Below are 14,364 nucleotides of genomic sequence, written 5' to 3' on the forward strand. Positions count from 1 at the left end.
ACTCCTGCTTTCTCAGAAACCTAAAATTCCTGGATTACTTTAAGAAATTTCAACCGAGTACATACATGTCCCAAAAATAGCTCACTGGAACAGCCACAAAGTACTACTTACAAGGCCTGAATTAACACATCAGAATTCAACACTGAGGTTATAACACCTCAGTCAGGTTACCCACCATTTCTGCTCAGAACTTGAGAGAATGGCAGAAATCAATTAGCTCCTTCAATGAATCTTCTGGAAGAAAGATGTAGTGAGATAGGCATTGCCTTGGATATATGACTATTAAAATTAAAACTCTGAGGAGAACTAAACCACAACCTGGTTTATAGTCGGATTAACTGTGGAATGAACTCATCGAAGACAAGAGCTGCGTCTTAGTCATGCTGGCACGCTTGAACTCCTGGTAGAACCCCTTCTACATCATGGGGGCTCCAGCACAACCTGTTGGAGTACCTGGAGTGTGAGTGCAATTATACACGCCTTTATGCGGCTGCGTTACTATTAACTTGAGCAACGAAGTCCAGAACAGAGAGATCTGTTGCTCTCTTCCTCCCACCCAGGCATATTGAAATATAAAAGGGAAATTATCTTGGTCCTGCTCTGTCCTAAAATGTAGAGCTAATTTAAGTAGGACTATGCTAGTCCTAGTTAAAAAAAAAAAAAAGCCGCGGTGGGGGGGTGGTGTCCTGGAAGAAAAGGGAAATATTGATTAAGAAAAGCATGTAGAAGATGTAAACATCACTGCATTGCTCCTCTGGGCAAGGCATAGAGATGACTAGAGCTTGCTATTGCACAGACATGAACTTCCCGTGCAGTTGTGAAATACTGAGAAAGGATATAATGGCTGGAGGGTAATTATCAACAGAAGATGTTGGTCACAGACAGATTCCTTTCTAGGAATGCAAGATGTGGTGATGGAAGGTCCCTAAGTCAATGCATTTATCCACTGACTCTACCTAAACAAGCTCAAGCAAATTGTGTCTGACAAACTCTAGGCTATTAAAGCACCGTTCAAACATGAGGAAACTACTTCAGCTTCACTTTCCCTCGTGGGGGGACAAGTCATTTTACGCTTGTAATTGTGTAATATTTCATGGTAACGCATGTGCAGCACTGATAACTGAAGCAGGCCGTCTCCGAGCAGCCTTCCTCTCCCCACGTCTCCCTGCTCTGCCCTTGTTCACACCTCCTTGTCCACAAACCTTCCCAGTTCCTCCAGGGTACACGGGTACCTCTTACTGGAAACCTACTGCGACTAGGGCCTGAACATACAATTCAGCATTTAACTGCCCCTACTCTGTGCATGCTTGCTACTGGATCTTCTTTCTCCATGCAGACTGAAAGCAGAAACCATGGTTGAATCTAATTTTTTTTCACTGCAATGGCTAAGCCAGACATGTGGTGAGTCCATCATTTTCTCTTGGATATACCATCGCAACCCAATAATTCACCGCGCTGTTTCCAGGTTAAAGATGGTCCCTTAGGATTATTTTGATCACCTCTCCTAGAGCTCTCCACAGGCCTGGAGAGCTCAAAAGAGTGGATTAGACATTAGCTAGTCATTTTCCAAATCATATAAATTATAAACCCCTACATATTATTAACTATGATTGGATTCACATAAACTTGTCACATTTCCCAGTGTGGAATTGTTATATAAATGAGTCAAAGGTAACCTCTGTATACTGGCCCATAGGTTGATTATTTCTTCACTGCAGACAGAGACCCATTAGCTCAAAAACCCACTGGCAGCAAACTCAACTTTTATAACTTCAAAACAGCCCAAATGATTTTCTCCACAATAAAAAAAAAAAAAAATAGCTCCAACAAGCAAATCTGTAGCAATTTACAGTCTGCCTGCTTTGCATACCCCACAAAAACCTCACCCAACAGCTCCTACCTTGAGAAAATAGGGCCTTGCAGTTATAAGGCCCCTATCTGCTGTCCTTTGGAGCTCGGGGACACAGAGACGCCCCACTGTGCTGCTGAGAGACGTCATCTAGACGTATAAACCCCCCTCCCCAGATCTTCCTCTCCCCGGGAGCTCCTGTGCCCTCTGCCCTTTCTGAGGAGGAACAGACTCCTGCTATGAGGGACACACCCATGTGCAAACCTGGCGAGGCCTCACACAAGAAGCTCGGGTGTGCTACTGCTGCTGTTCTTGTGGTCATGTGTTTTTCCTCGATTGGCCCCCAAATACCTCAAACCTCTATAGTAATGCATGATACTCTATATTCATTTCAAGGGATGTTAATAGATTCTACCTGCAAAATATGGTCTGATGGTGCATTTAGTTTGGCAATGCTGTGAGATTTTTTTTACTCCAGGGCATCTCAGAGCCTTAGCCATATCAACATGCATTGCAGATCTCCAAGAGAGGAATGAAAACTCAGTGTTTCACCACGGAACTATTTACTGGGAGCCTCTTGTGCGTGCAGAGGCCTGGCCAGGGTTGGAGTCCTGCCTCCCCTCAGCGCCCCTGCCCCCTGCCCAGGGATGCTTTCCCCTCCAGCTGGAGGATCACTGCACAGTGATGTTGCTGTAACCCTGAACACCCTTCTCATTCCAGGGCCCCAGAGAAAGCACAAGTCATGCTAGCAACTACAGGCCAACTTGACAAACGGGCAGGTCTTTTCTGAGATGTTCTGACTTGTCTTTCCCAGTAATTCACAAGTACAGAATTGGTAATTTTGCTAAATTTTGCAGGTTCTATGGGTTTCGCATCTTCTCCTTAAAAGGTCACTTTTTGTCTCTGCTTTGAAACCATGCAAAGCTTCTGACTAGAAAAACGTTAAAGCCTCCATATGGTTTTCTCCCGTTCTCACCAGCACTTAGCACAACGCAAGTCATATATTAGGTGCTCGGAAAATACTTCTTGCCTAACTCACTGGAACATATTTACCTGCTCCTATATGGTAAGAATGCCAGTTTTCATTATAGTATTAGTTATGTGCTAAGAAATGCTACAATAAACATTTCAGCAAATTTAACATTTTCTCATTTACTTTCATTATATGACCAAACACACAAGGTTAAAAATCACGGATAAGGCCAAGAAACTTTTAAATGGAAAAATGATAAATTTTCTAGATTCTGTCAGTGGTTTTCAAAGTTTTAAACCTTAAAAAATTTTAAATAACATATAACATTCCTGTAAAGGAATCAGTGACAGACTCGGCATTTAAAGCTAGAAAGCAGAGATGTTCTATGATTCAAACCATGTTATCTGACCCTACAATAATTACTGCTTCCATACAGAAATCTCATGGCTTCTCAGAATTTAACTGCTCTCTATTTCTGAAAACAAACTTGAGGCCCATGATGGTGCTTAAGAGCTCAGTCCCCAGAGCCCAAAATACAGTAAAACCATTTTTAAGTGACTTTGGTTCAAATTACTTTATTTCAAATTAGTTAACTTTATTGAGCCTCAGTTTTCTTATCTATAAAATAGGAATATCAATGGCACCTAAATCAAAGAGTAGCTGTTAGGCAACAGAAATATGATAGTATTTGTAAGGCAGCTGGTATATGCTAAGAACTCAGCAAACACTTATGATTATCGGTATTGCTATTACTGTTACTGTTGAGGTAGGATTCCAAAGTGCACACATAGCATGATTCCATTTCATAAAAGGGCAAGATATGTGTAAGTGTACATAGACAATATATGTTCTTCCATACATATAACATTTACATGTTTGGGGTGTGTGTGTGTGTGTGTGTGTGTGTGTGTCTGTGTGTTTAGGGAGACAGAGTTCGTGAGAGAGACTCATAGGAAAAGGATTTGAAGAAAAAGAACCACTCCAGTGGTCACCTGATGATCAATGAATAACTACTTACTTTCATTCTTATACTTCACTGTATTCTTCAGATCTCCCATGAACGCACATTGCCTTTGCAAATACAATTAAAATGCTACTTTTAAAAAACTCTCGAAGATGAACCATATGTATCTGAAGTGTAATATCTACAAAATTTTGTTCACATTTTGCACAACTAGAGAAATATGTTATCTTTCTCATTGCTTTAATAATCCTGCTTATTTCTTTTCATAATGGAATAACTACGAAGCACAAAAGAAAAAACATTACCCTCTGTAAGCTCCACTCGGTTCCATCATGTCCTATCCTTATATATCTTACCAACGCTTCTTATTTCAACCTGAATGAAATGCAAAGAAAAAATGAGAAGACTGTTTTAAGTTAAGCACGTTAAAAAATTCTTTCTCTTCTTAACGAAATGCATTCTTTGTTCCTCGTAGCTGAATAGCTCTCAGGGACCCTTTCAGAGTCTACAGATTAAGCCCTCCCGAGAAGCTATCAGTGGGCACCACAGACACAGAATATGAGACAGAAATATCATGAGGCTTGACAAAAAAAATATGCAGAAGGAGTCAGCTGAAAGAACAGGATAAGAGCATGCATATGCTCAGTCCTCTGACTACCGCAGTCTCACTGGAAGCCAACGTCTTCTGAGCTCAGTTCCAATGACAGAAAGATGGGCTCTTATTTTAAGAAGAAAAAAAACCCAATTTTCATCAAAGTTAAATATAGCTATTTCTACAAGCTTAAGAAAAAGTACCAGTGAGTCTAGAACTTCCTTCTACTCTGAAAATCCTCTCAGTTAGACTCATAGGCTAAGACATAGATGTTTAAAGCTCAAGGAAGAGAAACAAACTTGCACACACAGCATGTGCACCTGCTTAGTGTCTGACATGACCCAAGACTATCTGTTATCCAGGTGGCATTGTGGAGAACTGGCTTTGGAATCACTTTGGGCTCCGTTGGTATCTTGGACGCTGTGATCTGGGTAAAATAGGTTGTTTTACATCTCTGGTCCTCAGTTTCTTTATGGGTTGAATGGACATAATGTCTGTTGCACACAATTTTCAGTTCAACTAAATTAATGTTTATTTAACATATAATGTAGGAAATGTGCAAGGCCACAGGTATACAAAGATGAAGGTGATGGCATAGTTCCTAACTCAGAAATTTCTAGTCTAGTGAGGGAGGGAGATTTATAAGCAGACATTTTCACTATAGTAAGATATGTCTAGGCCATTGGACTGTGAGGATTCAAAAGGGCAATACACCACCTTATTATTTAATAACTTAAATAAGTGAAATAAGTCATACAGAGAAAGACAAATACCATACAATATCACTTATATGTGGAATCTAAAACATAATACAAATGAATATATATGCAAGACAGGAGCAGACTCACAGACAGAAAACAAAGAAGTGGTTACCAAAGGGAGAGGGAAGGAGGAGGGACAGATTAGTGGTAAGGGATTAACAGATACACACTACCATATAGAAAGTACATAATCAACAAGGATATGTTGCATAGAACAGGGAATTATACCCATCATCTTATAATGACCTATAATGGAGTATAATCTGCAAAAATACTGAATTACTATGCTGTACACCTGAAACTAACACAATATTGTAAATCAACTATACTTCAATAAAAAATATTAAAAGAAAGTAAGGGATGCAGAAAACCATTAGTGTCTACACAGATTACCTGGGGATCCTGTTAAAATGCAGATTTTGATTCAGTCTGTCTGGTGTGGGACCCAAGAGCCTGGATGTCTCACAAGCTCCCAGGTGATGCCCATGCTGCTGGCCGAGGGTCCACAAGGCCCTAAACTCCAGGGGACTTTTGTACCCATCCCTAACCTCTGCAGTTGAGGTAGTAGCTTAGAGCTGGGTAAGTCCTGCTCTCACTTCACAGCCAATAGGAACATATGCTGGTGCCACTGGCCAGGAGAGAGTCCTCGGCAACTGTAATCGATACCCACCTCCCAGGGGCACTGCCCATCACACACATTCCCAGACAGTCTTTAAACCTCACGAGCCTTTTAAATAAGTAGAATTATTACCCACCTCCCCCTCTTTACTAGGAAGGAAATCCAAGATTAGTGAGAATAAGCAATCTGCTCAAGGTCACACAGAACTAATGAGTGTCCCATCTGGATTCGAAACTGGTCTCTATACCTCCAAGACCTCTGTTCTTAACCAATTTACTACATTCTCTATATGTCCATAGGATTTTTTTAATGTATATACATTGTCTCTTTTTGTCATCAGACTACCTTGGAATTTAGGGAAAAAACAGATTATCATTTCCTCCATTCTATATGTAAATATAATCCTGGCCTGGAGAAAATAAGGGACACATTCAAGGTCACACAGTGAATACACAGAAAGCTAGGGCTCTGATCCAGCTCACCTGATCTGCAGTCGAATGCTGCAACTGGGATTCTCAGCCTTGGCTGCACTTTACAGTCATCTGGGAAGCTTCTAAACACCTCAGCGCCCAGGCTGCACCCTAGAATTGGAATGTCTGGAGGTAAAACAAGGAGGCTTTGGTGGTTTTTAAAGCTCCCCAGGTGATTCCAATGTGTAATCAAGACTGAGAATCCACGCCATCCACTCCAAGACAGGACCCTGGGTGAACCTTCCCAGGAAAACCTTGACAGGATTTACCGACACATTAAATACATACACCACAAAGTATACTCTCGGTAATAGACTTTTGTGGGGTTGCCCAGGGATCTAGCCATAACACATGCATATTGAATTCTAAACAATCATCTGCAAATAATCTTTTGAAATGCACGTGTTGTATAAGGTATGACTGCCTGTGAACTGGTCCAAAGTGCTCCTTCATGACTGCAGTCTTGACTGAAAACCTAATGGTTGCAAAAGAAGAATGCCAGGTTCAGGTCTGAAAATCTATAAACTACGTAAGTATTAGTGATGGCCATGTACTACAGCCTAAGCAGCCTTGGCTTCCTGGTGACTTGAGTTGGCTCCAATCATTCCCTATTCTCTGTCTAGTCTTAGGACACAAAGGAACATTCCCCAGGGAGAAAACCTGCCCTTGAACAGTGCACCACAGACCTGTTTAGCTTTCACCCTGTGGGAGTGCGGTGAATCAGCGAAGTGGAATGTAACTGTCCAAAGCCCTGAGGAACTGGGGGAAGCACCCAGCGATTCTCAAAATTCTCAAAACAATGCAGCTCAGTGTTCTCTGATGCTAAGGAGAGAGATATTCAAACGAGCGTTGGCAGAACCTCAAAAAATAGCCTCTGAAGATGTCAAGAAAATGATTTCACACCCACACAGGTCAGCAGAGCAACATCTAAGAGTATATGCAAGCATATAAAAGAAGGGTTTTCATCATCAGAACAATCTCTAAATGGCTAATAATCTGGCTAAAATTTGAGTTGAGGTTGATGGTTTATGGGGAGAGTTTCAAACCAATGGCTTAACATGAGCTGTTTTTAAAGAAAGCAATTTTCTTCTACAACTTGGCTAATATAAGATATGTAGGGGAAAAAATGCTTCCTTTGATAATTACAATAGGCATTAGCATCATTCACAGGGATTCTAATGGACCGGAGATTTACTTTATATAGGACACACACACAATCACACCCTCTGTGTTATAGAAATTCCTTTGAAATGTTCATAAAACCAACAGGATGGTCAATGCTGCCCACCTGAAACGTATCTTCCTGTCTGGGAAGGAACAGCTGCTCTGGGCTGTCCTTGCTGAGAGGGATTGGTCCAGCGACACCCCGGTCTCCATACACCCAGAGTGGGACACTGGCTCGAGTCCCTGTGTTTCCCGTCACACTAACACCTTCCATTCATCTTCCGACAGGGGAGTCTCACGGCTTTGGGAAGGTCTGATTTCTGCTATGGGGAAAAAGTAGCACATCAGATGCAACATCAGGCTGACAGTATCTTTTGTCACCTGGAGCCCAAGGACACCAACCCTGAGCGGGGAGGGCTGGGGTGGGACAGGGAGGCTCCAAGCTGCTACAACTCCCGGGCATTGATTTGTGCTTGTCTCCTCACAGCAGGGCTCTGGTCAGCTGAAGCTCAACTGCTTGAAGTAAATTAAATTAGAGCGTTAACCATCTGACGTGCCTAGCAATCTTTCACTTGTCCTCAACACAACACGGGTACATGCTGGAATTTGCAGTTTTTTCATGAATCTGCCCACCTGGCTTACAGTTTTAGACAGAACGACTACAATATAAATTAACAAAAGAAAAGTGCAATTAAAACACATTTTCAAATGAGATGTAAGAATGACAAATGAAAGAGACAGAAAAGTTTTTGAACTGTTTCTGGAAAAAAAAGTACCCTATCAGAGAGAACAGTGAAAGGTTTTGGAGCCGAAGGTAGGATTGTCACAAATGCAAACGGTTTCCGAGGTGCTTTGAGCAGGCCAGGCTGCAGTGGCGGGAGGAACAGGTCCTGCCCCGTAGCGGCCGCAGCCGCCGGCAGTCACCAAACAGCCACTCCTCATCCACACGAGATGCTTAGGAAGCGAGGCCCCGGTTACACCTGGGTTACAACTGCTGCCCTCTTTGCACTCGCTTTAGCCTGTACGCACATCTAAGGAGATCCTGGGTACCAAGCTACACTGCACTGGTGTCTGCATTGACCCAAGAACCTCACGTCAGCTCTTCACTGATACTTTCAGGTAGAAATATTGCAGACTTAGGAAATGAGACAGATTTCCTCAGGTCAAATGGCTAAAAGGAAGCCAAGACTCTTCCTTGAAACTACAGGCAACCCTAGGTAGCACCTAGGGTCTCACCAGTACAGCACCAACAAGGATGACAACAAACCCAGCAAATAACTAGCTATTTCCTGCTCTGATGAAGAAATGTTAAAATAAAAACTACACACACACAAAAACTGTAAGTCCTAAGAAAGAACTGGCATTCATTTTTAATAGTTGCTCCTCCTTCACTATACTGGGTAATTTCTGTCATTATAACAGCCGGCATTTTTTTCCCTACAATTATAATAATCACCATTTATCAAGCTCCTACTATATAGTAGGGTCTGTGATGAATACTTTATATTCATTTCTCACCCCATGAAGTCAGTCAAATTCTGATGTCCATTTTAAGATGAGAAAAAGAGGCAGAGGTTAACTAACATGCCCAAGTCATGCAATAAGGAAACGATGGGATGTCACACTCCGAAGCCTCAGTGCTTAAACAAGCCAGATGGGGCTGCTCCACTAGACATGGGTTCCCCGGGACACGAGGGCTTTCACCCTGTGCCGAGCACTGTCCTACACACTGAACGTGCAGCGTCACGTCAACCTTGCTCATCCCTCACACTATCCTAAGAGGCACGGAGCCCTATTAAACAGGTGGACAGGTCAGAACTCAGAGGTTGAATCGTCTGCCCAGAGCTACACAGGCAGCAACAAAGAACTCAACGTGAACCCTAGGCAGACAAGCGTGAGCCCCATGCCATCCTGGATGAAGTATCAAAGGTAGCTGCCCTGGGAAAGATCACAAAAAATCGGTCCAACGAAACTTGCTGACACAATCTAACCCTCAACACCCAAATGCTGGCTGACTCTTCTCGCTATTTCTAGTCAAGCACCATCAGGAACCTTGCAAACCCACTTGGAACTTCTCCAGACCCAAGACAAGAGCGCGGTCAGATCTCTAGTGAGGAAAACTCCACAGCACGTTCGTGAGTGCCAGGGAGCAACCAGTGATCCAGGTCAGTAAGAGTTGCTGTAGGAGGCTAATCATTTAATCAGCATCTTAGTCATCAAAAAGGATTATTTTTACTGCATTCAAGAAAACTTTATGTAGTTCCTATTATTTTGCTGGGCACTGTGTGTGGTTCATGGCTCTCTAAATACTGACGACAGAGATTAAAATTTTGAAAAATAATGAAAATCTCAACCTGGAGATACACATTGCCTAGTGGGAAAGGCAGATGTATAGGTATTTGATTTCAAACAAGCAGACGCACTCATAGAAAACAAAAGAAATGCTATGAAGCTGAGATGTAGCAGAGAGCAGGGAGTGACTGACTGTGGAGGGGCAGGCAGGAGGGGCATCCCTGAGGGAAATCACGTGCTGGATGTATGACGATGAATCAGAATTTTGCAGAAAGAAGCGAAGGGCATTCCAGGTGGAGGGACCAGCAGGCCCACACACACAAAGGCTTGAAGCAGCGGGCACGATGGGAGAACCACACGTGGTGACATGTGTTGACCATGACATCACACAGATGTCACGTGAGAAGAGGAGAGACAGTGAGGCGGCAGACGGCGCGGGTAGGTGGGGAAGGAGTCGGGACACAGTTGTGCGGGCACCATCTGCTGAAGTCTGGTGGTGAGGTGATTAGAGTATTAGAAACATCGGCCTGAAACGGGTAAGCTGTATGGAGCAGGGAGAGACCCGGGCAGGAAGGCCAGCGAACGAACGATGAACCGGGAACCGCAAACAGATGAACGAACGCTGGGGTGGGGTCCACAGACCGTGGTTACTTGGGTTTAGCTTTCCAGGTGTGCACACACAAGTGTGTGTGTCTGCATGTGTGTGTGTGCGTGTGTCTGAGCTCAGCTTGTTTGTGTGATTTAACCTGCAAACAAGTTGCTTGTCTCCAAAGCCTCTTCTTCCCGTTCTAGCATTTTCACAAACATAAAGCATTTGCACGAACATAGCGCATCTTCAGAGTGCACTCACCTTACAAAAATTGACGACTGAACGTGGTGTAGCCTGTAATACAGAACAATGTATCAAAGTCTGTGCTGTTGTCAATTAAATATGAATTCAATTCAATGCCCTGATCTTTTGGAAATGAACCAAAGTCCATTAGTCTCAGACCATAAATTTATCCGTTTGAGAAACATAAAAGCACTTGATTTTGTCGACTGGAGATTTAAAATATTCTAAGCTGGAAGAATATTTGATGGGGACTCTGGATTAACTGACAGACCCCTTCAGGGTGTTTCTGAATAAAATCTATAGTTCTAAACAAACAAGATTAGGCAGATATTGGTAATTTTTGAAACTGAGCAATGGATACCTGAGGATTCATTATTCCATTCTCTCTACTTTTATTTATGTTTGAAATTTTCCATAATTAAAAATTTCTTTTAAAAAACAAGATTTCTTCCTTGAGCTCTACTTTCCCTAACAGAACCAGCAACATAATCCAACCCATAGCCCTCAGGAGAGCACTGCAAATTCAAGCACTGCACCTCTATTTACCGCTATAAAAGCACCGTTTACTGTATATGCGGTACTATAAGTTCTAAATCTTTGTCTCCCTTTGATGTAGATGAGAACAGTCCCATTTTTATTTCTTACCAAATGAGCATTTTGAATACAGAGGACAGGTTTATTTTATCTACAATACCTAATTCCCTGAACAGTGAATGAACACCTTGCCCTACCCTGAAAGTACACTGACAAACATAATCTCATTCTGCAGGAGGTGACAGCTGTCTCTGATGTCTTTGAAAGTATGAAATACGTCTTCTGAAGTATTTTTCAACTAACATGATTTTAATATGAATGGCTAATGTAACCCAAATCTATCTAGCACAACAGCTAAATTGCAAACGCAAGAGGAAGGTATTCTTTTGAGAAACAAATTTTAACTATGGTTTGGTAGAGGTAGAAAGAAGACAACTGAAGAGAGTCATGATCTAATTAATCAGCAATGAATGAGAGTCTTCTAGGTAATGTTCATATGGGAAGAGGTGTTTTCTCCACTTAAGTCATGGATGCTTATAAAAATCATTTCTACTGCAACCAGAGAAGGCAAAGTTTAAACAAGTCATGGGCATTTCGTAGATGGCATTTGTATTAGGAGAGCTTTATCATCTGGATTTTCAGGATTTCATGTCCAAATCCAAAGTCTGTGCCATGTCAGCATTTAGAATAGCTTCATAGGGGCTTCCCTGGTGGTGCAGTGGTTAAGAATCTGCCTGCCAATACAGAGGACGCCAGTTAGAGCCCTGGTCCAGGAAGAGCTCACAAGCCTAGGAGCAACTAAGCCCATGCACCACAACTACTGAGCCTGTGCTCTAGAGCCCGTGAACCACAACTACTGAGCCCGCGTGCCACAACTACTGAAGCCCGCATGCCTAGAGCCTGTGCTCCGCAACAAGAGAAGCCCCCGCAATGAGAAGCCTGCACACCGCAACGAAGAGTAGCCCCTGCTCGCTGCAACTAGAGAAAGCCCACGCGCAGCAACTGAGACCCAACTCAGCCAAAAAAAAAAAAAAAAAAAAAGCTTCAGAAATTACGTTCGCTCTTCATTTCTACTGTATTGCCATCAACTATAATACAGAACTTATGTCTTTGCACAATGAATTAATGACAAATTTTATTTTGTGTCTAGCTTGCCTTAGATATTTTTCTTCATCTCATTTATCTATTTTTAACTGTGTATTTCTGTGTAAAGGTTCAATGCTTATCTGGATCACTAGACTGAACTTCTAGAGGTCAGATGTTGTACCCATCACTATATTGCCTTATATCTGACATTTAGTAGGCATGCAACACATATTTGATGATTTATTAAATGAAAGAATGATTTGTACAGGTCTATATTTATCATGAAGCCTAATTTTATCATTTTTGAAAATGATTTGGTCTGCCTTGCCTCAGTATAAAACTTACACTTTCCAATACTTGCAAATTTAACAATGGCATCACATAAGGGATTATTATCCAAAATATATAAAGAACAACTCAATAACAAAAAACAAATAATTCAATTTTTAAAAGGACAGGAACTAAAGTGACATTTTCCAAAGAAGACAACCAAAAGGCCCACAGGCACTTGAAAAGATGTTCAGCATCACTAATCAGCAGCAGATTGCAAAACAAAACCACAATGAGACGTCACCTCACACCTGTCAGAACGGCTGTTATCAAAAAGACAAGAGATAACAAGTGTTGGTGAGGATGTAGCGAAAAGGGAACACTTGAGGAGGGACCTTCAAGATGGCAGAGGAGTAAGACGTAGAGATCACCTTCCTCCCCACAAATACAACAGAGATACATCTACCTGTGGAACAACCCCTACAGAACACCTACTGAACACTGGCAGAAGACCTCACACCTCCCAAAAGGCAAGAACCTCCTTGCGTACCTGGGAAGGGCAAAAGAAAAAACAGAGACAAAAATAGGGATGGGACCTGCCCCTCGGGAAAGGAGCTGTGAAGGGGGAAAGGTTTCCACACATTAGGAAGCCCCTTCACTGGCGGAGGTGGGGGTTGGGTGGGGGGAAGCTTCGGAGCCATGAAGGAGAGCACAGCCACAGGGGTGCGGAGGGCAAAGCGGGGAGATTCCCACATAGAGGATCAGTGCCGACCGGCACTCATCAGCCCGAGAAGCTTGTCTGCTCACCTGCCACGACAGGTGGGGGCTGGGAGCTGAGGCTCAGGCTTCGGAGGTCAGAACCCAGGGAGAGGACTGGGGTTGGCTGTGTGACCACAGCCTGAAGGGGGCTAGTGCACCACAGCTAGCCAGGAGGGAGTCCGGGAAAAGGTCTGGAGCTGCCGAAGAGGCAAGAGACCATTGTTTTGGGGTGCGTGAGGAGAGGAGATTCAGAGCACTGCATAAACGAGTTCCACAGACAGGCGCGAGCCACAGCTGTCAGCGCAGATGACAGACACGGGCATGAAATGCTAAGGCTGCTGCTGCAGCCACCAAGAAGCCTGTGTGCAAGCACAGGTCACTATCCACACCTCCCCTCCCAGGAGCCTGTGCAGCCCGCCACTGCCAGGGTCCTGTGATCCAGGGACAACTTCCCTGGGAGAATACAGGGTGCGCCTCAGGCTGGTGAAACGTCACGCTGGCCTCTGCTGCTGCAGGCTCACCCCACATTCCGTACCCCTCCCTCCCCCTGGCCTGAGTGAGCCAGAGCCCCTGAATCAGCTGCTCCTTTAACCCCGTCCTGTCTGAGTGAAGAACAGATGCCCTCAGCAACCTACAGGCAGCAGCGGGGCCAAACCCAAAGCTGAACCCCAGGAGCTGTGCAAACAAAGAAGAGAAAGGGAAATCTCTCCCAGCAGCCTCAGGAGCAGCGGATTAAATCTCCACAGTCAACCTGATGTACCTGCATCTGTGGAATACCTGAATAGACAAACAAATCATCCCCAAACCGAGGCAGTGGACTTTGGGGGCAACTGTAGACTTGGGGTTTGCTTTCTGCATCTAATGTGTTTCTGGTTTTATGTTTACCTTAGTTTAGTATTTACAGCTTCTTATCATTGGTAGATATGTGTACTGATTTGGTTGCTCTCTTCCTTTTTTTTCGCATATACATTCTTTTACTTTTTCTATTTTTGTCAGTGTGTATGTGTATGTTTGTTTGTGTGATTTCGTCTATATAGCTTTGCTTTTACCATTTGTCCTAGGGTTCTGTCTGTCCGTTTTGGGGTTTCTTTTTTTTTTTTAGTATAATTTTTAGCGATTGTTATCATTGGTGGATTTGTTTTCTGGTTTGGTCACTCTCATGTTTCTTTCTTTCTTTTTTTTATTACTTTCTTATTTTA

The 14,364-nt window shown here is 43.1% G+C and overlaps 1 protein-coding gene across 1 annotated transcript in view; it reads right to left on the minus strand.

Annotated features, from left to right (window-relative positions):
- LOC307176339 (uncharacterized protein) overlaps positions 1-14,364 on the minus strand; it is an 86,083-nt gene that overhangs the window by 48,072 nt on the left and 23,647 nt on the right. The window contains exons 3-4 of the transcript XR_013824719.1: positions 7,517-7,712; positions 4,092-4,161 (exon numbers count right to left, since the gene is read on the minus strand). The gene's annotated coding sequence lies outside the window, so the exon portion shown is untranslated. The remainder of the gene's footprint in view (positions 1-4,091; positions 4,162-7,516; positions 7,713-14,364) is intronic.

Source organism: Stenella coeruleoalba (assembly GCF_951394435.1).
Source record: "Stenella coeruleoalba genome assembly, chromosome: 17".
NCBI lineage: Eukaryota > Metazoa > Chordata > Mammalia > Artiodactyla > Delphinidae > Stenella > Stenella coeruleoalba.